The sequence below is a fragment of the Oncorhynchus clarkii genome, chromosome 7 (assembly GCF_045791955.1).
Source record: "Oncorhynchus clarkii lewisi isolate Uvic-CL-2024 chromosome 7, UVic_Ocla_1.0, whole genome shotgun sequence".
Lineage (NCBI taxonomy): Eukaryota > Metazoa > Chordata > Actinopteri > Salmoniformes > Salmonidae > Oncorhynchus > Oncorhynchus clarkii.
In genome coordinates, this window is record NC_092153.1 from 42,892,804 (window position 1) to 42,920,157 (window position 27,354).

A 27,354-nucleotide genomic window follows, 5' to 3' on the forward strand; every position below is an offset into this window, starting at 1 on the left:
AAGAAAGAGAGTGATGGAGAGTGCTGAGTGTGAGTTTTTCCTAGCCACCGAGCTTCTACACTTGCATTGCTTGCTGTTTGGGGTTTTAGGCTGGGTTTCTGTACAGCACTTTGAGATATCAGCTGATGTACGAAGGGCTATATAAATACATTTGATTTGATGGAGTGCTGCATCAGATGACCTGGCCTCCACAATGTCCCGACCTCAACCTAATTGAGATGGTTTGGGATGAGTTGGACCTCAGAGGTAAGGAAAAGCAGCCAACAAGTGCTCAGCATATGTGGAAACTACTTCTAGACTGTTTGAAAATCATTCCAGGTGAAGCTGTTTGAGAGAATGCCAAAAGTGTGCAAAGCTGTCATCAAGGCAAAGGGTGGCTACTTTTAAGAATCTAAAATCTAAAATATATTTTGATTTGTTTAACACTTTTTTGGTTACTACATAATTCCATAAGTGTTATTTCATAGTTTTGATGTATTCACTATTATCCTATGATGTAGAAAATAGTAAAAAAAATCAAATTCAAATAAAAACCCTTGAATGAGTAGGTGTGGCCAAATGTTTGACTGGTACTTTATATATACTGTACATTGAGAGACACGTTCCTGAAGATATCAAAGAATGACGAATGCTTCATTCATGATTTCCTGTTTAAAGCAATTATTGTTCCACCTCATTTAAATACAAAACACTACATTTCTGGGGGACCTCAAAATATCACCAAGGGAAACTGACGGTTGAAAGAAGAGCGCATAACTTTCAAAGGAAAACGTACTTTTACTGTTAAACTTTCTCCCCTTGCAATCCCAACTGTAATATGAGCAAAGCAAAGCAATCTCTAAACCTCCCTTTAATAGAGTCTTTCTGGGAGGCGCAGGAACAGGAACAAACGCAACCATTCAGCTGCTTCCAAAATGCTAATGCCTCCGGCTCTTAACACTTTTTATTGGTGTTCCCATGTCACGACATGGCACAGTTTGCCCTAATAGTGGTTGCTGGTGGGGTCTCTGCATCGTGGAAAACACAGACATACTTTCAACAGAAGTGTTTGACAACAACAAAACTGGTTTCCTGTGGAATTGCGGGGGCCTTATTATCTCTATCTCTATTATCAAGCGTGCGTAGTCACACACAAGCTCACAAAAGTGAGCCTCTATAGTGATTTTCTGAACCTTTATGGTATGTGGAAGAATATAAAGGTTGCATTGGTCCTAGACATTTAAAATATCTTTGTGGAAGTTATTGGCATTGTGGGCAACTTGTCGCTATAACAACGTCCACATATTTCCTGGTGCTGTGGGACCTTGTGTGCTGGTTAGAGGGATAACAAAATGCATATCAGGGCCAACAGAACAGGTGCTGAGGTAGAGGATGAACTATAATTCCAGCAATTCTGTGTTCTCTTTGTCTTTAATGAGAGCAGTAGCAGTTCAGACTTCAGGAGGAACACTGAGGAAGTTAATGAGTGAAGGAGATGCAGGGGATAGTCATTGCAGGGGAAGAAGGGAAAGTAATTATTTCCTTATCAATGTGGATGACGCAAGGCAGCAAGATTGGGATGCTGTGCTTTGTTAGGCAGAAGCCAGCAGAGAGACACTCAACCTGTGTCCAAGATGTCCTTCACAACGTGGCCTTCACACAAAGCTGCATGATCTGTCATCTTTCCTCTCTTTGAAGCTACACTCTTAGAAAAAAAAGGTGCTATATGGAACCTAAAAGGGTTCTTTGGCTGTCTCCATAGGATAACCCTTTGAAGAACCCTTTCTGGTTCCAGGTAGAACCATATTGGGTTCTATGTAGAACCCTGTCCCCAGAGGGTTCTTCCTGGAACCCAAAATAGTTCAGCCTGGAACCAAAAAGGGTTATCCTATGGAGACAGCCGAAAAACCCTTTTAGGTTCAATATAGCACCTTTTATTCTAAGAGTTGTCTGTTTTTGTGCAAAGACATATCATCACTTTTACCCTGTATTTTGATACGCTTGCATGGCAGTCCTTATTCGTATATTTGGTGCTGAACTGGCAGTTGATTGAGCTGATGGTGGAGTCAGAATATTGAAGAAGCTTACAGGTCCAGGGGACTTAGCCCTGACAACAGTACTGACCCCCTGATTGATCCCCTGTAATGCACACTCAACATTTGTGTACATGGAATGTTTTCTCTACAGCAACAGAGTGAAAACCTGACATCAATGCCAGCTGAGGGAGAGGATTTCCCCTCATTTTCCCTGATCTCCCGACAAACTCCCCCAAATCCCGATCCTCAGCGATATAATGTTTCCATCTTAAAAAACAGATGGTTCAATTACATTGTCAATCCACCAGTGCTTTTATATAATAACGTATATTATATAAGGCATTCTCAGATTGTATCTGGAATTTTGTCATTCAATGACTAGAAAGGGTTCAAAGCCCTCACTATTAGCATATATGAATTTTTATGAATAGTGTCAGGGGACCTAACCTATTTTTTTTTTTTGCCTTAATATATATATTTTACCAAGCAAGTTTCAAAAGCTCAACTGTGAGTAAAACTATTTTCAGTTCCCTGAATGATATTTAAATATGTGATTCTGGGTTTCACTCAAAACCTGTGCTATTGGGAGTGTGTGTGCAATGCATTCATTCCCTCACACTGTTTAAAGGCTGCTGTTTAGACGCATCAGTAACCTGTAAAAGGAGTGGCCCAGTCAAATATTTGATGGTGCCATGATGATCAAAGACTCTGTGGATCACAGCAATGATTGTGGCTTCTGCCCAGACCTCTATCTATTGTAGAGAAAACCTTCCTTTACATTTAACCTTTATTACCCTCTTGTGTCATTATTGTTGCTTAATTCTGTTACTTCACTCCCTTACAACACACAATACATCATCTACCTTGTTTGATTTAGACACAAGGTACTCTTAGAATAAAGGCTTCCAAACGGGTTCTTCAGCTGTCCCCGTGGGAGAACCCTTAGGGTTTCAGGTATAATCCTTCTGGGTTCCATGTAGAACCCTCTGTGGAAAAAGGTTCTACATGGAACCCAAAAGGGTTCTCCTACGGGAACAGGCGAAGAACCCTTTTAGGTTCTAGATGGCACCTTTTTTTTCTAAGAGTGTGCAGGCTTTGAAGTGACCTGCCGGAAATCCCTTCTAAATCACCGTTTTCTCTGTTTGTTTGTTTTTTGCTTTTGGATGACGTATTGTGGAGTTCAGAATGCTTTCTGTTCAATAACTAGCTAACATGATGACCCAGCTGCTCCCAGTAAATACATGATTGCCACAGAGAGGTAACTGGATTGGCTGGCTTCAACGCTGGCCAACCTCAACTTTAGCCCACCCTCTCCTCCGCTCTGTAGTATTTGACCTCAGGCAGTTACGATACTGAATGCTGTATTTCACAACCAATCTTTTTTTTTTACTGCATTAACAATGTATGTGTATCCTGCAACAACTATGACTTATTCCACTATCCACTTTTTTCATGGCAGAACTCTCTCTACAGATGGCATATGATGACATCCACACTCACCCCTGGTCCACCATAACATGTTCTGGTTTAGATTTTAGGATTAAGCTAAATGTTTCCAAAACAAGATTATATTCCACTAAACAGCTAAATGCTTTTGCAATGTCTGTCACGGTAACATTTACACTGAGACCAAGGACATCGGTGTCCTTTTGCCCAACAACTCCAAACCTCAATAGACCTCAATTAACTCTCTCTTTGCTCATATGAACGGCAGACCCTTAACATTCCACTTAACTTTCCGTGTCCCCCTTAACCCTTTCACTGGCACTTAGACAGATGGAAAGAGTAGCACATTCAACACAACCTGTATCATACACCGCTTTTATAGAAATTAATATATTCAACATATCACTTGAATCCTTAAATTCTTTGTATGAATATTGAATGTAAATCTGGAACATAACACCCTGTGTTCTGGCACAAAATGTTTAACCCGACCACAGCCATGATTGCTGGAGCAGCAAGGATACCACTAGAAGGTTCCAAAAGTGGATATCATTATACAATTGTCCATGGGCAGCACTAATAAATACTGTCCTTTCCACTTTGTCTGCACAGCACCTGGCAAAAACAGACAGACCAGAATATATTATTTTGTGTTAGGAATCGCTTTCTAAATGGCTAGTGCACTGGAACAAATGAAGTATTCACAGTATCTGTTCTTCACGTACTCTTTGTTAACATCTGAAATACTGTACATGAGGAGTAAATATTCTTACAAATTGGCGACATATCAACAATACACCACCGTGGGAAAAGTACTTCATTATACTCTGTGTGACTTTAACTGTAGCAAACAACAAACTTTCCCCTGCACGCGGACAGACAACACAGAGCAATTCTATTCTCTTTCCAGACGGGGCGTTTGATGTGAGCTTGACAAAGGCAGCACTCTATAGGGTCCCCTTTTTGACTTGATTCCTAAATGCTCCATCTGTCCTTTCAAGTTTCAGAAAGATAACTTTCCGGGTGTTACGTAGTGTTTCAATGAAGCAGGTGTTTCATTTCATCTGCGCGAGAATGCTTTCAAGTGGCACAGGCTGTCAGAGGCTTTGAAAAGCCTTTCAGTGTCTTATCACTTGATATTCAGAGATACCCCACGTGTTATACAGCGTAGCTGGTCAAAAATCATATGTATGGCTCCCGGATGTTATAAATAAAAAAATGGTAACTGTTTGAAAAGAGAATTGGAACTTCTGTTTACTTAGCCCATATAGCCCACAGACTAAGATGTGGACCTTCTAGTCAAACAGGATAATAGGTGTAGTTCCATGTCCTTTGCTTCTCCTTACTACTATCCATTTGTGAGGTAAAACAGTTCGTGAAAAGTAGGCCTACACCCTTTCACATGGCTGAGTATCAGTCGGTTATCTGATATCAGACCCTTAAAATAATTTTTCAGGAAATGTACACTACTATACTGTTCCACAGGGTTCAGAAAGACCAGATGTGGCCTGCAGGTGTGGGTTTATACACCCTAATCAATTTCTTTGGTGGTCTTTTGGTTTTGACTATTCGACATTGCGAGAGCTTGGGACTATAAGGTTCTATCTGCATTTTCGTCAAAATGTTGTTGTTGTTGACGTAGCCTTGTTTTGTTCAAGTAACCAAATTCATGTTGTTAACCAATGAGGGTTCAGAGCTTTTTAAAGCCAGTTATCTTAGAATCATCTTGTCGCGGATAGAACTTTATCATCCCAAGCTCTCGGGTTTGTAGAGTAATGTCAAACTTGTGAATTCACAGCACTGTCAGCCTGTTTTCTTGACAAGACCCTTTAGGACACAAATATCGAAAGCCTTATTGTTGTTGGTTTAAAGTTGATAAAGAATAAGGCTATACTTTGAGAGTCTAAGTTAGCCATTTTTGACATAATTTCCTTAAGAACAAGCTTGTATTGAAGTATAATAACAACGAGCCCTCTTACCCAAACAAGCAATTGATTAGTGCAATCCATCAGGTAAACAGGAAGCCAGAAGGGACGTTATTTGCATGGTAATACAGTTTCCTGGTGAACTTTTATAGAATTGTGCCTGCGGGCTCTACCTGACAGCGGCTAATTGGCTATGGGAAAGGTAGAACGGCCTAAAACTGAGAACAATAAAGCCATGTCTTTCCCACCACTGTGGACTGCCAGTTTAACGGTATGCTCTAAAAAATGTACACTACCCCAATGAATTACAAATGGCCTCCATTAACGTGTCCATACATTAATATAATATGTAGTTCTACAGAGGATTTATGCAGGTAAAGAAGAAAAACATCCAGAGTAACAAAGCATGTTTTTGCCAGTATACAATAAAACACATGAAGGCTTTATAGATTATTTTTGCTCATCAAATTACAATAAATGGTACAGCTTGAAGGGTTATGGACCAGCGCGGCTTTTAGTGACCTGAATGTCAATGTACGGTAGATACACAGACACACGCCTACTCCCTCTCACACACACACACACACACACACACCATGAATCCCCCCCCCCCTGCAAATATTGGACTGCCTCATCTTGAGCTGCTCATTCATGTGAGACGGATCCCAGAGACATTTTCCTCAGGAGGATTAGCAGTGTACCACGACAGACCGGCTCATCTGTCTCTGTGCTCTGGCCCTCCATACTGTCTGTCTGTGTGGACAGACGGCAGGCAGGCAGGCAGGCCACTCCTTAAAAGGCCTGAGATGCTCAATGCTTGTCATTAGGGCTTTTGCTTTACTGACTTACCCACCATGCTTTCCCATAATAGGACTGGGAAAAAAAAAAAGAGTATGTTTACTGGAAATAATTAATCCAGCTTGTTGGCTGAATCCTGCTGCCTCATGTACCGTAGATCGAGACATTGATCATTGGTCACAATAATAATGTTTACATACTGTTTTACCCACTTCATATGTATATACTGTATTCTATTCTATTCTACTGTATTCTACTCAAGGCTCAAATTTCACATTCTGTAGTGCAAATGGAATAGACAACAGGTGGAAATTCTAGGCAATTAGCAAGACACCCCCAATAAAGGAGTGATTCTGCAGGTGGCAACCACAGACCACTTCTCAGTTCCTATGCTTCCTATTTGATGCTTTGGTCACTTTTGAATGCTGGCGGTGCTTTCACTCTAGTGGTAGCATGAGACGGAGTCTACAACCCACACAAGTGGCTCAGGTAGTGCAGCTCATCCAGTATGGCACATCAATGCGAGCTGTGGCAAGAAGGTTTGCTGTGTCTGTCAGCGTAGTGTCCAGAGGATAGAGGCGCTACCAGGAGACAGGCCAGTACATCAGGAGACGTGGAGGAGGCCGTAGGAGGGCAACAACCCAGCAGCAGGACCGCTACCTCCGCCTTTGTGCAAGGAGGAGCAGGAGGAGCACTGCCAGAGCCCTGCAAAATGACCTCCAGCAGGCCACAAATGTGCATGTGTCTGCTCAAACGGTCAGAAACAGACTCCATGAGGGTGGTATGAGGGCCCAACGTCCACAGGTGGGGGTTGTGCTTACAGCCCAACACCGTGCAGGAAGTTTGGCATTTGCCAGAGAACACCAAGATTGGCAAATTCGTCACTGGCGCCCTGTGCCCTTCACAGATGAAAGCAGGTTTACACTGAGCACATGTGACAGACGTGACAGTCTGGAGACGCCGTGGAGAACGTTCTGCTGCCTGCAACATCCTCCAGCATGACCGGTTTGGCGGTGGGTCAGTCATGGTGTGGGGTGGCATTTCTTTGGGGGGCCGCACAGCCCTCCATGTGCTCACCAGATGTAGCCTGACTGTCATTAGGTACCGAGATGAGATCCTCAGACCCCTTGTGAGACCATATGCTGGTGCGGTTGGCCCTGGGTTCCTCCTAATGCAAACCTCATGTGGCTGGAGTGTGTCAGCAGTTCCTGCAAGAGGAAGGCATTGATGCTATGGACTGGCCCGCCCGTTACCCAGACCTGAATCCAATTGAGCACATCTGGGACATCATGTCTCGCTCCATCCACCAACGTCACGTTGCACCACAGACTGTCCAGGAGTTGGCGGATGCTTTAGTCCAGGTCTAGGAAGAGATCCCTCAGGAGACCATCCGCCACCTCATCAGGAGCATGCCCAGGCGTTGTAGGGAGGTCATACAGGCACGTGGAGGCCACACACACTACTGAGCCTCATTTTGACTTGTTTTAAGGACATTACATCAAAGTTGGATCAGCCTGTAGTGTGGTTTTCCACTTTAATTTTGAGTGTGACTCCAAATCCAGACCTACATGGGTTGATAAATTTGATTTCCATTGATAATTTGTGTGATTTTGTTGTCAGCACATTCAACTATGTAAAGAAAAAAGTATTTAATAAGAATATTTCATTCATTCAGACCTAGGATGTGTTATTTTAGTGTTCCCTTTATTTTTTTGAGCACACACACACACACAGCCTTCAGAAAGTATTCAGATTGTGACTTTTTACACATTTTGTTACGTTACAGCCGTATTAAAAAATGTATTAAATAAACAATCCTCAGCAATCTACACATAATACCCCATAAAAACAAAGCAAAAACTGTTTTTTATACATTTTTGCAAATGTATAAAATAAAAAAACTGAAATACCTTATTTACATAAGTATTCAGACCCTTTGCGAATGAGACTCAAAATTGAGCTCAGGTGCATCCTGTTTCCATTGATCATCCTTGAGATGTGGATTCCAATCGCGTTGTTGAAACCTATAGTAAATTCAATTGATTGGACACGATTTGGAAAGCCCACACCAGTCTATATAATGTCCCACAGTTGACAGTGCATGTCAGAGCAAAAATCAAGCCATGAGGTCGAAGGATTTGTCCGCAAAGCTCAGAGACAGGATTGTGTCGAGGCACAGATCTGCGGAAGGGTACCAAAAAATGTCTGCAGCATTGAAGATCCCCAAGGACACAGTGGCCTCCATCATTCTTAAATGGAAGAAGTTTGGAACCACCTAAATTCTGCCTAGAGCTGGCCGCCCGGCCAAACTGGGAGAAGGGCCTTGTTCAGGGAGGTGACCCAAGAACCTGATGGTCACTCTGACAGAGCTCTACAGTTCATCTGTGGAGTTGGGAGAACCTTCTTGAAGGACAACCATCTCTGCAGCGCCACCAATCAGGCCTTTATGGTAGATTGACCAAATGGAAGCCACTCCTCAGTAAAAGGCACATGACAGCCCGCTTGGAGTTTGCCAAAGGCACCTAAAGACTCTCAGACCATGAGAAATGAGATTCTCTGGTCTGATACAACCAATATTGAACTCTTTGTCCTGAATGCCAAGTGTCACGTCTGGAGGAAACCTGGCACCATCCCTACGGTGAAGCATGGTGGTGGCAGCATCATGCTGTGGGGATGTTTTTCAGCGGCAGGGACTGGGAGACAAGTCAGCATTGAGGCAAAGATGAACGAAGCAAAGTACAGAGAGATCCTTGATGAAAACCTGCTCCAGAGCACTCAGAACCTCGGACTGGGGCGCAGGTTCTTCTTCCAACAGAACAACGACCCGATCTAACAGCTCTAGAGAGACCTGAAAAAAACTTTGCAGCGAAGCTCCCCATCCAACCTGACAGAGCTTGAGAGGATCTGCAGAGAAGAATGGGAGAAACTCCCCAAATATAGGTTTACCAAGCTATACCCAAGAAGACTCGAGACTGTAATCGCTGCCAAAGGTGCTTCAACAAAGTACTGAGTAAACGGTCTGAATACTTATGTAAATGTTATATTTCAGTTATTATTATTTATTTTTTAAATAGCAACAATTTCTAAAAACCTGTTTTGGTTTTGTCATTATGGGGTATTGTGTGTAGATTGATGAGTAAAATATTTTATGTCTGTAATAAAGCCATTTTGTGGGGAAAACTAATTCTGACTGCACCAAAATGTATTTATTTCAATTGACTGATTTCCTTATATGAACTGTAACTTAGGAAAATCTTAGAAATTGTTGCAAGTTGTTTTTATATTTTTGTTCAGTATACTGTATGTGCAATATGACGTTTTAAGATTCAAACAATGCATTTTCTAATATTGTCAAATACGTTACCGCTAATAGTCCATTGATCTTCAACAGACATAAGGTTATGTGGGGACCGAGAGGTCAAATAAATCAATAAAAGTGGAGTAAGCTTCAATTGTGACCTTTTCTGGTGTGCCACAGAGAACAAAATAGACTATCTGCAAAGACATGCCAGACAGTAACTACATTTGCCTTCATGACATACATTTACACCTCAACCCGACACGCATAATCTCGCTTTCACACACACACACCAAAGGATGTGAAATGTCACACGGCTGTATTTAATTGATTTTAATCTTAATGCTTTTAAAGAGGTCGGTAATAGATGGAGCAGAATTCCACACTGTTTTCTGCACTAATGAAAGCTCCATTGATCTCTTGTTAGGGTTCACGCTGTGGACCCAGCGGGACATCTGGTCAGTCCAGGGCCGTACCTTAGCTGGTTATCCTTCAAGCTTTCATCCTGGTAACGCTGAAAGCGTCAACGGTGGAAAACTATGATTTGGGATTATCATGCATAATGCATCCTTTAGATACTGTGTGTCTGATTGTTAATAATGGCAGACAAGGTGTGCCATAGCACTGTGCATATATGTCCAACTCACAGTGGGTGGGTTTCAGCCAGTATCAGCTCTAATGCCCTACAGTATGCAGACCAATCCATCCAGAAGGTAGGTTATTGAAAAACAGAACTGATACAAACAGAAAGTGAACTATATTTCTTTCATGTGAGAGCCTGTACAAGTGGCTTGATCCATTAGGTTTTGGGCGTGTTCCATTTTTTATGTTGGCAGGGGTTTCGCTGGCATGGATATCTCCAGTTTTAAGCAGATTAAACTGTGATACAGGGGAGGACCCCAATCAGTCGATTGCTGAAATTAGGGGAAAGCATCCCCATAACAATGTGCTAACCATTGACACAGTGCAGATTACAATAGCATCCCACCGGTCCTTTAATCCATTCTCATTAATAACATTAAATTGTATCCCTCTCGAACGTCAAACCTCCTGGTGAATGTGTAATTGAATTACTGATGCACACCCACACAAAGATATTGAAATGAGTCCTTCATCTATACCTGAGGTGCTGCACTGTGCCTGATGTTCTGAATAATCAGAGTAGGCAGAGAAAGCAGAGGTAGGGGATCCATCATTGGCAACGAGTAGAGGAGGTTGAGAGAGGCGGGGAGCTACAGTTGGACAGACAGACAAACGTAGGTTGCCTCCTGTCAGCGCACACAAGGGTTTTACCACAGAGGACAGACCAAACCCTTTTAATAAGATTAGGAATTCAATTAAAAACAAATACGCCAACGAGAGCCAGAGATCAGAACCCCTTGTTCTGCATGACGACACTGGACATTGATCTGATGGAATATAAGTATTGATCAGCATCAGGTATGCCACAGTACAGCCACAGGCTAATCATTATTAATGATGCCCCATGTGACAGATATGAATCACATCAAGACACATCCAGCGATGATTCATACACTGTCAGGGGGGAGTCACAAGTTGATTGAGAGCCAAATCAGGAAGAAGAACACCCATGTGTTTTTCTCATGGCTGCCTCCAAATGAAATTAATACGATGTTCAAAATACATGAGAAAAAAGTGGCGCCGACTGAAAATGTGTTGCTTTCTGCGACTATGTCAAACAAGCCTGTTCAATAGCAACAACAGCAGGCTGGACGACATTAAACCAAATTGACTCAACGAGTACCTCGGAGACGGTGGAGTGAATTAACCTCAACCTCTCTGGGGTTATTGATTTGCAAAGTGTACATTTGGAGAAGGGGATGACTGCAGGCTCTTAGCAAACAGTTCATTTGGCCGGCAAAAAAAAATCTATACCTACTCCACAAAGATGACAAAGGGGGGAGCACGTAATTGGAAAAAGACTACAAGCATTTAAAGCCTTTTAATATGGTTAACAGTAAACACAGTTGATTAATGTGTCTTGTCATGGCGTTATATTGATTTTAAAATATGGCACTTCACAGAACCATGATTAATGAAGACGATTCTATGGAAATATGGAAGTCGTTTAATAATCATCCTCTTAAAAAGTGAAATGCTTTCCGTGTTTTAAGATGTACATCGTACGGGTATCTGGAATCTCTTCAATGTAATTAGGAGTCTAGGGATAGCACTTCCATTAGCTCACCAGCACCAACCAGCTCCCCTTCCCCCAAGCCAAACACTGCCTCAACTGTCTTCCCCTCCTCCTTCCCAGCCCGCTGCCTCACTCAATACTGAAACCAGTAAACAACGCCATCTTCTTTTCAGCCTTTATATGAAGATAAATGAGGACTTAAAGCCCAAATTAGCCGCCTTTGAGGATGTGGCCTTGGTTGAGAGAGGACGTTACCTCTGATCGACTCACCGTGGTTGATTCCTCAAAAGAGCTGCTCAATGCATCCTCTAAAAGGGTTGACAGCACGTAGGATTCATCCCACCACCATTAATTCATGGCTTCACACCGGCCGGTCTCCAATGAGCACTCAGAAAATGCCTAGGTGGCAGAACACAACAGAGCAGGGATGGCCATTACGTTCTGGAGAAGTAGAGCTCTAACGATGATGGCTGGTGGAGTTCTCGAATGCTGTGCTCTGCATGCTAGACATGCTGAGCCCAGAGCCCTAAGGCTCTGTCCTGGCAGTGGGATCTCCTGTGATGGGTCTGTATCTCCTCATTCACCGGCCCAATAGACAGGAACTGGTCGGGCAACAATATTATCACTCTGGCGAATAAAGCACTGGAGCTTAGTTGACAGTATCGACCAACATTTTTTTGTGTCTGATCCAACCCATTTGATAGAGTGGATTTCTGCTATTGTAATATCCCACTGGGTGTAACAGTTTTGCTTCCATCCCTCTCCTCGCCCGTACCTGGGCTCGAACCAGGGACCCTCAGCACACATCAACAACTGACACCCACAAAGCATCATTAGCCATCGCTCCACAAAAGCAGCGGCTCTTGCAGAGCAAGGGAAACAACTACTTCAAGGCCTCAGAGCGAGTGACGTCACCGATTGAAACGCTATTAGCGCGCACCCAGCTAACTAGCTAGCCTTTTCACACCGGTTACATGGGCACCAGACGTCAATTCAACGCAATTTCATTCAAATGACATGGAAACCACGTTGATTCAACCAGTGTGTGCCCAGTGCGACGCAACATAGCAGAACACTGTTAACATGTAGGCTGAGGAAAGCCTTTTAGGGGAAGGAAATTGACCACACCAATACAATTGCACTCATTCATGAAAACCTCAAACCAAGGTGAAATATGAAGGGGGAAAATGCAGTCATGTGTCATTCGTAATCTCTAGCATCTGGATTCCACAAATAGAACCAATCAAAGCATCAAACTGAAGTTGCCAACCTCTCTCATCATCAAATCTATCGTGCTTTGATAGAGACCGAGAAGCACGGCTCCTTAAATCAGACATTTTCTCTCTTTGCAGCAGCAGCAGGAAGCTGGAGAAACACAGGCCCATGTATCAGGAACTGTGGGGGGAGAAACCATTTGATATTATTTGCAGCTCTTGTTGAGGAAAACAAATCCCCCTTGGTTCCTGTCTGAGCTGAACGCAGAGGTAGTGGAATTCCCCCTTAGCATGCAGCACTAGTACTAGCACTCGCTGTGTTGGCTCGCACTGTCCCAGCCCCACTTCACAGCCTCATAGCTCACAGACAGGTAGACGTGACTTCACTTACAATGCTAAGACAGTCACAGAATCGTCTCGGAACACTGTTTTGGCTCATCCTCTAGTATGATTACGTAGGCACACAGAGGTCAGATGTTACGACAGAGAGACTCTGTTTGTTGACGTTCGAGGTTCACTGATTTCATAGGGTGTCAACTGAATGAAAATCTGCCATAACTCATTTGACCCATTGAGTGCCTTGACTTTGATGCTCACTTGCCTGAATATGTAACGCAATATGTTAAGCAGGCACTCAAATGCCGGAGATTGGGTAAGGGTCTGTCTGAACAAACTCTGATGAACGGGACATTTCCTTAAGTTGTTTCCTGAGGGTTACGCACAGTGCCTTCAGAAATTATTCACACCCGTTGACTTTTAAAAGTGATTACATTTAGATTTTGTGTCACTGATCTACACACAATACCTCCCCAGAATTTGTATTAATTAAAAGGGATTCAACCCTTTTGTTATGGCAAGCCTAAATACTCCAGGAGTATTTGCTTAACAAGTCATATAATAAGTTGCACGGACTCACTCTGTGTGCAATAATCGTGTTTAACGTGATTTTTGAATGACTACCCCATCTCTCTACCCCATAAATATAGATACTTGTAAGGTCCCTCAGTCGAGCAGTGAATTTCAAGCACAGATTTTATGACAAATACCTTCCAATGCCTTGCAAAGAAGCACACCTATTGGTAGATGGGTAAAGAAAAGCAGACATTGAATATCCCTTTGAGCATGCTGAAGTTATTAATTACACTTTGGATGCTGTTTCTATACACCCAGTCACTACAAATATACAGGCGTCCTTCCTTACTTAGTTGATGGAGAGGAAGGAAACCGCTCAGGGACTGCACCATGAGGATAATGTTTTTTTTAAACCAGTTACAGCGTTAAATGGCTGTGATAGGAGAAAACTGAGGATGGATCAACAACATTGTAGTACTCCACAATACTAATGTAAATGATGGAGTAAAAAGAAGGAAGCTTGTACAGAATAAAAATATTCCAAAACATAAATCCCGTTTGCAATAAGGAACTAAAGTAATACTGAAAATAAATGTGGCAAAGAAATGCACTTTTTGTCCTGAATACAAAGCATTATGATTGGGGAAAATCCAACTCAACACATCACTAAATACCACTCTTCATATTTTCAAGCTTGATGGTTGCTGCATCTTGTTATGGGTATGCTTGGTTTAGTTTTCCAACAGACAATGGGAGAAAAATACACTTTTCAGCAGGACAATAACCTAAAATACAAGGCCAAATATACACTGAAGTTGCTCACCAAGACGACATTGAATGTTCATGAGTGGCCTAGTTACATTTTTGACTGAAATTTTCATGAAAATCGATGGCAAGACTTGAAATTGGGTGCCTTGTAATGATCAACAACCAACTTGACAGAGCTTGAAGAATTTAAAAAAATATCATGAGCAAATATTGTACAATCCAGGTTTGAAAAGCTCTTAGAGACTTACCCAGAAATACTCACAGCTGTAATAGGTATGTAATCACTCCCAAATTTGATTCTAACATGTATTTTAACATGTATTAACTCAGAGGGATGAATACTTATCTAACCTATTTTCCATTCGTTATTATATATTTTAAAATAATTCCCCTCCACTTTGGCATTAGAGCATTTTGTGTAGATTGTTGACAAAAAAATGAAAATGAAATCCATTTTAATCCCACTTTGTAACACAACAAAATGTGGAGAAAGTCAAGGGGTGTGAATACTTTCTGATAGCACTGTATATGGGGGAACAGTGGTGCTACTGTTCAGAAGCACAATCGGAATGAAAGCTTTTCAAGGGCCAGCACACCATGTCCATGTTCACTGGAAGGAATGCAGTCCACTCTCTAATGAATGGAGAAGAGCTTGCCTGAGTGCCCTTCATACACTGGCATAAAGAGATAGGATAATGCAGCGGGTTAATGGGAGTGCTGGCACACTTAGAATCAGAAGACCTAGCTCTACTCACTCAACGGGTGGTAGGGGTGAGCAGGGTGGAGTGAGCAAGGATTGTTGTTTTACTCCCAACAGAGGGAGGGTGCTGAGGGAGCCTCTGTGTCAGTAATGACATTAGATACAGACTAGCGGGGGGGGGTCTGCCTGACCCCCAAACTCTCTCTGCCTTTACCACTGCTGGTGGTGACCCCAACAGTAAACAGGGGCATCCTGAACACAGGTCCCCTGCTGCTACGAGGGGACAACATGGAGTATTTAGACACGCTCCTAACATCTCAACTGCAGGTGAGTTAACCCAGGGGTGAGTTAACCCAGGGGTGGTGACATGGGGGCCATAAAAGTGTGTGTTCAGCAAGAACACTCAGGCCCCCTAGGGGCAAACACAGAAAAACACTTGTGGACAGGTTTGTTGTGTGAGAACATATTGCTGTGTGAGAACATGTGGGCCAGAGCCACAGGCGCCTCACACTCAATAGTTTCATCACGTGTCCCTAATGACACAGGTTGCCAATGGAAACTGTCTCAGCTGCAGCCAATAGCAGTTAGAAGGAATTACTGAGGTGTAAAATACTTTAAAAACAGGAAGCCTGGAAGATTTATTTAGGCTATAGCAGAGAAGAGACTAGTGCCTGAGGGAATTGGTAAGTCCCCAAGGCTCAGGTTGTCAATCATACCTGCTTTCTGGTGATAAACCAGAGCTCATCCTCTGTAGACCCTGTCATCCTATTGTAAGAGCAACATGGTCTCCCAATTATCATGACCCCCAGTCTGGGATCTTTAACCCCTGCATTGTTTACTACATTGAGGAGATTCTGGAACAAAGAAAATAATTGTCAACTGGTAACGAGAGCTGCAGGCAGATCCCTATAACGCCTCTTGTCTCAGACATATTCTGTTCCTTCATACAAAAGCTTGTGTTCAATTCATTCATGAGAAAAGCCATTGTGTGTTACACTGAATAGATATAAAGCTCCGTATTCAGACAATAATTGGGGAGACAGTATGATTGCCTGTAGAACACAGTTTGATCTGAAAACAATAGACATCTGAAGATGACAGCATTGGATACAATGATAGCTCAACCTAATCCTTTTGTTGATGACAATTACACATGTAGACGTGCTTGCACAGCAGTCCCTCTCTTTCTCTCTCTCTGCTTCTCTCTAGCTTCAAATAGTGTGCTTTTAACACATCTGAATGACATTAACGAATCCGAGCAGTGAAAAATCTGTTCCATGGAGTGTTGTCATTTGCGAGGAGACAAGAAATGCCTACAAAACTGCGGCCGCATCCCAATTAGCTGTAGTCTTTGAGGTGAGTCATGCAACAAGGCCTCCCTGCCGCTCACACCGGAAAAATGACGCACAGTCCCACTCTGAGAGACGCCACAGGAAACTGGCAGGGTCAATAGAACGACATAGAGCGCAGGCTGTCCATCCAATCAGGAGAGAGTCTCTGTCACCAAAGATTGATGGGAACATTTCCTGGCCTGTAGCCCCAGATATCAAAGCGGGATTTTTTTCTTAGATCACCTCTATTGATCTGTTTTTGTTTCAAAGCCATCGCCTGGAGCCTCACAGCCATTTCAAATCCTCTATGCACTGAGATTACACCAGCTTGTGGGAGGTCTATCTATGTGCTGACTATTGAAAAATGGAAGTAAAAAGTCTGTTATTTAATGGATTTGGAATTCAAACGGTTCTCTCAAGTCCCTATAGAGTAAACGAAACCAAGCACATATTTTCCATCTTTATATCTCTACTGATTCATCTATTTGAATGTTGGCATCATTGTTTCCACGGCATTACTATTCTATTGTTCTATTTTGTACCCCTCCTCTTCAGGAGATTTCCTTCTTAGGTTTTGCATGCTGTTGGATCACTCCTCAAAACGACTAAAGCCTTCATCTTTTGAGCTTTTGCAAACTGTCTTTAAGAAAATTTGTATGGAAAATATGTGCAACAACAGACCGGTATCTCTGAGGGAGATTGAAAGAGCCCCCACGCTCAATCACTCCCACATGAAGAAATACTATGGTATAAAAACTAGTCACAAGTGTAATTTGAAAATGTTTTTTCTCCCCAACTGAGCAGTCTTGTCTCATCACTGCAACTCCCGTACGGACTCAGGAGAGGCAAACGTCGAGAGCCATGCATCCTCTGAAACACCACCCAACCAAGCCGCACTGCTTCTTGACACAATGCACATCCAACCCGGAAGCCAGCCGCACCAATGTGTCGGAGGAAACACCTGGCAACCTGGTCAGTGTGCACTGTGCCCAGCCCGCCACAGGAGTCAGTCACAAGTGCACGATGAGACAAGAATATCCCTCCCTAACCCAGACGACGCTGGGCCAATTGTGCACGGGCCGCCTGGTCGCGGCCGGCTGCGACAGAGCCTGGGCTCGAACCCAGAATCTCTGGTGGCACATCTAGCACTGAGATGCAGTGCATTAGACCACTGCGCCACCCGGGAGGCCCCAGACTTTAGTTTTTTACTATAGTTAAAAATGTGTAGTGTCTTTGCAAACATTACTGTAGTATTTACTACACATTTCTTTTGTATTGTACAGTATACTACAACATTATATGGTAAGTACCAGAGGTGTAGACTCGAGTCACGACTTGGACTCGAGTCAGACTCAAGTCACAAATATGATGACTTGGACTCGACTTTGACTTTAACACCAATGACTCGTGACTTAACTTGGACTTGAGCCTTTTGACTCAAACTTACTTCATACCCTCCCCAAGCCCAAATATAAAAAAATGATGCTATTAAAAAGAAGTGTGCAGCGCATCAACTCTTCATTTAACAGATTACAGTTTGAATCGGACAACAGCCTATCAAATTGTACCAGCTGAGAAAAAGTTGTGCGTGGCAGTGCAGAGCAAAGTAGGCATGTGAATTCAGATGGAACCCTTGGAAAGATGATACCCAGAATTATTATGTTCGGATATAAAGACAACGCTGTAACGGATTGCAACTTGCAAAACATGCAGGAAGAAAATTAGAAACGGATTCGCAACAATTTCCAACTTTGTTCGACATTTGAAGCTGCACAAAGAACGGTAAGTCGTTTCTAAGTCGTTTCTAATATAGACGACAGCATATTTTATTACTTTCCTAGTGTATCATGTAGGCTAGCGTAAAGTTAAATCAATGAGCCTCCACACAGTCAGTCAGTGCGGGAACGTGATCATTGCACCCAAGATTGAGCTATACCTGGCTAGGCAGTTGGTAGCCTAAATCCTGCCTGACGTTCCTAAAACAAGGTTGGGCGATTGTGTACAAGCCTATGTACCTGTGTACAAGCCTCGCCCGATTGCGCCCCATAGCGATCCTCGATCACTATTGGGGGGGGGGGGGGCCTTTCTCATGGCTACCCATGTATTTCCATGGAAATATAACATTTATTTGGAAAGTAATAAATATATAGCTTTTTTTTTTAAAGCATTCATGATTTGTGCAAATGTAATATACTAACTATTACTCTTGTTAAGAATATGAGATGGTATTACATTTGGTGAAGAGCACGCGTAGCACATTCATATCCTGCACATCTATCATTCCAGTGTTTTATTGGTATATTGTAATTACTTCGCCACCATGGCCTATTTATTGCCTTACGGTTATCTTAGCCCATTTGCACACACTGTATATAGATATTTTCTACTGTATGTTTGTTTATTCCATGTGTAACTCTGTGTTGTTGTACGTGTCGAACTGCTTTGCTTTATCTTGGCCAGGTCGCAGTTGTAAATGAGAACTTGTTCTCAACGAGCCTACCTGGTTAAATAAAAGGTGAAAATGACTTGTTTAGGACTTGAAACTCAAGGTTAAAGACTTGAAACTTGACTTGATGGTCTTGTCTTGAGACTTGACTCGGACTTGCCTGTCTTGACTTGGGACTTGAGTGCTAAGACTTGAGACTTACTTGTGAATTGTAAAACAATGACTTGGTCCCACCTCTGGTAAGTACTACACATGATCGCAGGAAACTACAGTTTGAAGTATAGTATTCTACAGTATACTACAGTTTACAATAGAATTCTATAGTAAGTACTGTAGTATTATATAGTATTGTTATATTTCTGAGAGAGAAATATGGCACAGATTCTACTATAATATAAAACACAGGAAAAAAAACATGTTTCCCCATATACCCAAGCCCTTTCCTTAAATAACAAGCACACAACACCAATGCCTTTGCCTGTTTAAGTATTAATGAGATAAGTCCATAGCAAGACACGATGAAGGCATTTTAAATTGTAAAGTGTTAAACAATAGCAACAGATGGCATTTACTGTTCATACTATCCCAAAGCCTTGTTAGGCAGGTTTCCATTGACCCAGGTTAATTTTCACAAAAGTAACATTGCAACAAAAATAATGTTTTTTTGCAGGACAAGGATTGTCCCGACTTTAATGAATGCCTGAATTTCACACCTTGTTTTTCCTGGTTGGCTGGATGCAAATTTCACGATTCAATTATTTCAGATCTACAGGAGGAGAGTTTGTTTCTGTGCAAGACCGTGGCGATATGTTGGCACATGAGAATTATGCTTACTTGGGACATGAAACAGGGTGGGAGGGCATACAGGCTGTTGCCAATTTATTGATACACCATTTTTTTGGAGGGAGGGGGGTGACGTCATTACGTCCAGCTGTTTTTAACGACACAAGACAGTTCAATGGAAACACACCGTAGCAAGCAATTGTCACATCTATTTTCTATGTGAACTTTCTAAATGTCGACCAAAAAATAACTGGAGAAGTTTATGGAAACATAGAAACCTCTTTCTGCACACATCATTAACTATCTAAATTAGGGATATATGAGATACTGATTAGGAGGAAAGACACCATGTGGTTTTATCAAGACTGGGCCCCCTAACCCACTGACAGAGATAAAAACTCAGCCTCACTCACTTACTTAGACACACCTGCAGTCAATTCACACAAAATCACTTCCCTGGCACTAGCAAAACCTAGCAGTAAACACTGGAAAGTGATAGGTGGCAGGCTAACTTTTACAATCCAATGTAGCGCCATAAAAATAAATGGCTCCGGCCAGGAGTTTTGGTATTTACCCAAGAATCTGGAGTTGGAAAAATAATGAGGTCAAAGGGTCTCCACTGCTCTGCAGGTGGTCTCACGGTTAGATCAGTAGAAATGGGCAGAAGTTACCTCCAAGCTGACAAATGGTGCTGGGTCTTGACCAGTTTGGCAAGGCTTGTCCTCAACATTTTCCATGTCTGGAGGAAGAGAACATTAAGAAATAGACTATTGCTGTGTTCTGGCTGTCTACCAGTATGCCAAGGACCGACATAAAGATGTCCAGAAACCCAATAAATATTCTGACAAATCTCCAAAATGGAAGTTCATGGCCAAGCAGTCAAGTTTAATATTGTAGACATGTTAAATGTTTTTTATCATTTGAAAAACTGCACCAAAACATTCAGCTGATTGCTGACGAATCTTAGGGTGTCATATAATTGTGAATTGAGCTGGGGAAATCAACTATGCAAAGCAACTCCAATTTTGCTATGACAAATGAGAATCCCTGAAAGCACTCATTCAATTGAAATGATGAAGTCATTTGTTTCCAGCTGCTGTGCTTCAGTAACATTAACCAACTCTAACCAACATTAGTTAATACAGGGGAGAACGACTTCCCCCTCTCATTGAAGCCCCGAAGTTCAAGGCCGTGGTACTGCAGGCACTGTTTTCAGAAAACATGATCCCCCCATTATAGTGAATGGGAAAATGACTATCTTCGTGGTCAATCTCTGAGTAAATAAAAAAATAAAGAAATGTGAAGACAGTCATGTCTTCATACACCAGATGTATGTCCTTGAACCGATTATTTTAAAAGCTCACACAGAAGGAGTTATAAGGATCATTTAGTTGCTACTCCCCAACGGGCTCGGGAGAGGAAAAGGTCGCGTCATGCGTCCTCCGAAATATGACCCGCCAAGCCGCGCTGCTTAAACCGGAAGCTGCACCAATGTGTCGGCGGAAACACCAATCAACTGACGACTGGCCAACCACTCCCCTAACCCAGACAAAGCTGGGTCAATTGTGCGCCACCCTATGGGACTCCCGATCACGGCCAGTTGTGACACAGTTGGGGATCGAACCCCAGGCTGTAGTGACACTGCAAAACTGTGATGCAGTGCCTTAGACTGCTTCGCCACTCGGGACGCCAGCCTTCAACCTGGAGATACACAATGAGTGGGGGCAGCACTGAGCTAGGCTGCAAACGTCACTTCCTGGACTAGCTCAAACTGTGCATGTTATGTCTTCATGAGACGCCATCTTAGCAAGATAAAACCAACTTCCAATGCGCTATTGATTCTTCACCCCAGGAGGTTGGTGGCTCATGGTAATGGCTGGGGTGGAATCAGTGGAATGGTATCAAATACATCTAACACATGGTCACCCTTCCATTTACTCCCTTCCAGATATTATTATGAGCTGTCCTCCCCTCAGCAGCCTCCACTGGTCTTCACATAGCAATTAATGTTTTCACGTAATCTATGGATTTGTCCATTCATATACAGTCATTGGAACAATAGCACACAGCAATCACTGCACCTTCCAACTGAGAAAAGATTAAGATTTTACACATGGCAACCCATCCAACTATTAAGCATGCCCACCTCGATTCATTATTCTAATTATGGTTGATACGTGCTCTGATCCCCCGTTAGGGGAGAGCCCTGACTCTAGGCATGGCTGAGCCAGTAAACAGGCTCTTGCTATGCAGAGCAGTACACGTTGGGATGCTGGTGTATAGCTTATCACACCCAGTGATCCTACATCTAGCATGTATCTCCATCATAAGCTGAGAGTCCCAGGCAGCCAGGCGTCTGCTCTGCTTACAGCCCCCAGTAGAGCTCCACGCTGTGTAATGAGGTCCCAGAGGACCGCTGCCCTCACACCAGGCTCGGTCTTAGGGACAGACATTACAACGTTTCCCTCTACAGACGCTGGCTGGGGCTTTTATTAGGGACATATCTCATTCCAAACAAAACAGGAGTTACATTTTAATATTATGGGAAGCCGCAAAATGGTGAGCACACGCGGCTTAGACAATTATGGTGTAGCACCTGGGGCTTGTGTTTGTGTACACTTGGATGTATGGGGTCACTGTGCATACGGTTGATGTTTGTTTGCGTCTGTCTACCCACCAGATTCATTCAACAACAACGCCATATGATTGTGTGCACAACATGCACCTATTTTCATTGCCCATAAAATACAGTTGGTACGAGGAAAGTTGTACTCTATTACATAGCAGCGCATGTAGTAGATGTTAAACATGAGCCTTGTGTATCCTTTGTGTAGTCAATATTCTCCTAAATTACACTCCCCATTGTCCTTAGTGGTTTACATGAAATTTACCCATCAGCTGAGAGGGAAGGAAGGGGGAACTTTCTGCTACCTCATCGTATCATGCTACTTGAGACAACGACACTTTTCCTTGTCCAGATCTGCCTGTCCCCGAGCCTGTCTGTCACATCTGTCCCGTCTTCCTCCGTCCTGTCTGCTCTTCTACAGCTCGTCCCTAGGGGGTGCCTTGTAACCTTGCCCATGCAACCACCACAATACCCTCTGCAGGAACACAGCAAAGGAGACTGTGATCCCCCCTCTATTCCATTCAGGACATTTGTCACTTTTATGTCTTTGCTCTTTGTTCAGTATTTTTCAATATTCACAGGTTATCTGGAATGAGATTAAACTGGGAATAATGGTGATATTCTGCTGGCTTTCATTCGGGATCATACAGATGTAGGATCTTCATTTGAGCCAGTTTGCTACAGCAGGAAAATAACCCTGCAGCAACAGGGAATGTGAATTATTACGTGGATTATAATTTATGGAGATTTCTTGTAGTTCATGCAAACCAAATCTGACATTTTAAAGTGGGAATTCCACACTTTAAAAGCCTTTTGAAACCTTGAATACACTACAAGTTTGCATTTCCTAATTCTCAGCAACAAAAGAGTGATCAAATGAAGATCCTACCGCTGTAACTACTTACTCTTTATGCTAAGGCTGCCGGGTTTGGTTGTACATTTGAGGACCTTGTGGATACGCTGGCCTTTTCATTGTGTGTTTTTTTTTAAACATATTAGATTCACTTGTGAAAATTCAGACCACCACAAAACAAAAAGCACTATAAATCTGAATGATAATAGGCGTGCAGGGCTAGAGTGGCTCAGGGCTACATTGTAAATCCTGTTCTTTCAGAAAGGCAATGTACAGTTGGCTCAAACGGCATCCAATAAAACCTAATCCCATTGGTTGTGGTTCTCATTCCTATGAAAACATTGCAGGATGAAAAATGCAAACATGATTTTGTGGATTTGTTTTTCATAAAACTGTACAAAATTGTATTTGAAGCTGCCATTTTCACCATGTACTGAGGCAGAACAAGTAAGATGCTGCCTGTTTCATTGAGAAAAGGGAAAGACGATTTATTTCTCATGGAAAAGCCTTTCACAAATAGCCTAAGGCACCATAAAGGGGAGACATGTCTAATATGAAGCTGTGAATGCCTCTGCCAGGACATAACAATAACCACAAACTGCCTCTTTCTGAAAGAACACATGACAACATCTGAGATATGACAAGCTTGTAAGCCTATAGCCACGAGCAAATGATAATCCGGACTGCAATAAACCAAGTGCACTGAATGGGACAGGGCTTCACTCTCTGCAATGGCATATCCTTTAGTCATGTCACATGGAGAATGATAGCCCCAGCCAATGCCTTAAGCACGGAAGTGTACAGGGGACCTTGCCAGCGAGAGAGACAAGCCTCCTATCTCCCTCCCACTGGGTTGTTCCGGGAAAGGAACCCCTGAACATGTGCGATAACATTGACCTCATTGCAGGTTTGTCCTTCAGTGTTAGGTTTGAAGATGAATTGTCCGTGCAGAGCAGACTGCCATTGATCATGTTCACCCAGTGTCCCCAACAATACAGCAGCCTGTTAAAGGTGATCGCCAACTCTTATCATTGCATCTTCATCATCCCCCACCCAACCCCTCCAAGGCTGAATGGACAGAATCGCTCCTTTGCCGCTATCTCTCCCCGAGTCTATTTTAAAAAGGTATCATAATAAGAACGGATACCGTATGCACATTCCCAGAAAAGCAGGCAGGGATTATGGAGAACGATAAATGAATATTTCATGCAACCAAACATATTTCCAGAACATACAGGGCAGATTGCTTCTTCCTCCTGTCACCAGCAGTAAACATGAAAGAGGAGGGCTCAGGGCAGAGCTGCAGCACTGTGAACACTGCCTGCACTAAAGGGAGCAGGAGTTGTCACTGTAATAGCTTGTACCGACGGAAGTTCAATTAGGCCTGGGTACTTGCTAGGCTCCACCACACCTTCCAACACACTGCTGATGCGATACAGAGTCTGCTGTCTGGAGTACAGCTAGGCGTGTCACAATGTTTCATATAATCAGTGTTTATGATATCGGTATCTGTTCCTGGGTCAGTATAATTGCTCTCTCTGTCACAGTCCAAGGAGGGTCAAGAAAGGCTAATCTGTGTTATCTATCGCCAGTGTTTTAGAGATGAAGGGATAAAGGGGCATCATCAATGGGCAATTACATCTGTACAGCAATTCATCTCTGCTTCCTGTTGTCAAGCTCATCTCTAATCTCTAATAGTAGCCTGTGTGTCTAATACGGATTCCATCAGTCAGGAGGGTGCCGGTAGAATAATGGAGTGTCTTTCTCTCTCCCTCCCTCCTGCTTCTTCCCTCTCCCTCTTCTTCCATATCCCTGTCTCTCTCTCTTCCTCCCACTTCTTCTCTCACACACACACACACACACACACACACACACACACAGTGTCTCTCACAGCTTCAAAAGTCATGCTGTCTCAGGAGGCATTGCTTATTTGTATTAGGGATTGCATGTAAATGAAAAGGCAATGCAGCAAATGTAGTTACAGGCACAGGTGTGTGTTTGTATGACTGACTGTATTCTGGTCTGTGTATGGAAGAGAGAGTAAGGGAGAGGGTAAGGGAATGAAATGGATATCGTCTGAGTCTACTGTTCAGTCTTCAAACTATGTTGAATGTCCATGCCAGTAGCTTTTACTACCCTGACACAATCTGGTATTTTTCATGCACTTTCTTGACCTGAAAACAAAATAGGCATGAAATCTGTCCGGTCGGATTCGCATGTTAAGTGGTGAGAGATGTTGCCATGGCTGACCTGGACCTGTAGGGAGTTGGTGGTGGAGCCCTTCCTTGTCCAATTACACTGGACTTCATTCAAGTTGTTTGGTGAGAAGTATTCGACCTACTTTTAGGCACAAAGCACCAGTGGCCTGAATACTGAGAGGCTTGGGACGACGAGTGATCCCCGGGTACCATGAGAGGCTCCATCTTTAGCGTGGAGTAATAATGAGCTACCTGGTGGTATATAAACTCTTTGTACATACATACTGCAGGATCTAGGTATAGGCCCATCAATCCACATTGGATGTGCCTGGCCACCTTTGCCTGGGTAAAGGGGTAAAAAATAACTTAGGGACAGGCTGATTTGTCCAGAAATGGAAGTGTGACCTTCACAAGGTCCCTCTAATTGATGTGGCTTGGCAAGTGTTGCTGCACACAAGCACAAGGCGGAGAAGAATGGAAGCATATCAAAAACGGGGCAAAATTGAGCAGAAGCTATGATGTGTTTTCCTCTTAGGTTCTCCAAGCACGTAATCCCCAAGAGGCACTGTACTGTGTGTTGGGAAACAACCGACCAAAATGTTTACTACTTAGTCGCTTTAATGACTAAAAGCACATTCTGAGAGGAATCACTGAGGCAAAACAAAGCGTGCTTCATTATGCTGTACACACTGGTATCTTTAGACTCGCACAAAAACGAATCATCATCACCGGGCTCAATCTTGCTCAAAATCAATTATGGAACGTAGAGGCTCCAATAATAGCAATCTGCTGCTTCAAATGTGACTTACATTTTACTCATTAAAGACAAAATCACTCATCATATTGTGACTTGTGCTCTCCACAAACAACACTTGCCTCATAATCCACAGCAATGCATATGATGGAGATGCAATTCCTTGATGGAGAAAAGTAGCTCACAGTGGCAGATAACAATAGGGGCAGGGGTCAGTTTCTCCCCATGCCCCCAATAACACATTAGGTATAAGGTATAGGGTTGGCTGTCTGGGCTACCATTCCATGTTGTGAAGAAAAAAAAAAAAACGTGAAATTCTGCACTATTGACTCAGCATCCCTGCCAACAATAGTATTGCTACGCAACATAAAACACTATGCATGCTGTGTGATCAATGGATATTGTTTTAAGAAATCCATGTAGATGTAAGTGAAATCAATGAGATGAACGCATGTAAACCAACATTGTTTACAATGGCATTACAATGGCAATAGATACATCCATTCTAGACTACAGCTAGTTGCATTAGCGTATGAGTGAATTTTATGTTCACTCTGACAAATTTTATTTTATTTTACAAGTCATTCTTCTATGATTAGCCTATAGCGAATTGCCTATCTTAGTAGCCTACTTGATACACCGGCTATGATTATTTATGCTTGCCAACTTTGGAGCAAAGTATCACAAAATGACGAACTAATGAACAAGAACAGATCAGGGAGAAAAACATGTATGCATTTACCGTAAATATATACAAAGGTAGATTTGCGAAAGTAAATACACTTACTTTTTTTAAGAGCAGGTCCTATCGTTCAAGCAGTTTGCGGAGGTTGAATTTCGTTTACAGCCGCCTGAGATACTTATCGCTACTGAATCTCAAAACGTGCGCTCAGACGGAACTAGAATGACACGAGAACGCGTTCCTCACCGTGGACGCTATCGCTCCCCCTGAAAAAAAAGAAAAAGCTAAAGTAATAGGTTGTCTCTTACAAAGACATTCAGAGAAAGGGACCCTATCGCTGTCAATAGCTTTTAGAAATCCATGGCAACCGAGAAAACCCTCCACAACTTCTCAACGGTGTGACCGGGTTAAAACAACCTCAATGACAGCAACGTTATTGCGCTAGCAAAATGGGCAGGCAGGTTTCGGGGAGGAGGGGGTTGACAGCCAAATCGAATGAAGACATAC

General features: G+C 42.8%; 1 protein-coding gene across 1 annotated transcript in view; it reads right to left on the reverse strand.

Annotated features, from left to right (window-relative positions):
• LOC139413341 (neural cell adhesion molecule L1-like protein) overlaps window positions 1-27,127 on the reverse strand; it is a 70,613-nt gene extending 43,486 nt beyond the window's left edge. Inside the window, exon 1 of the mRNA XM_071160584.1 lies at window positions 26,953-27,127. The gene's annotated coding sequence lies outside the window, so the exon portion shown is untranslated. The remainder of the gene's footprint in view (window positions 1-26,952) is intronic.
• Between the last annotated feature and the right edge of the window lie 227 nt (window positions 27,128-27,354).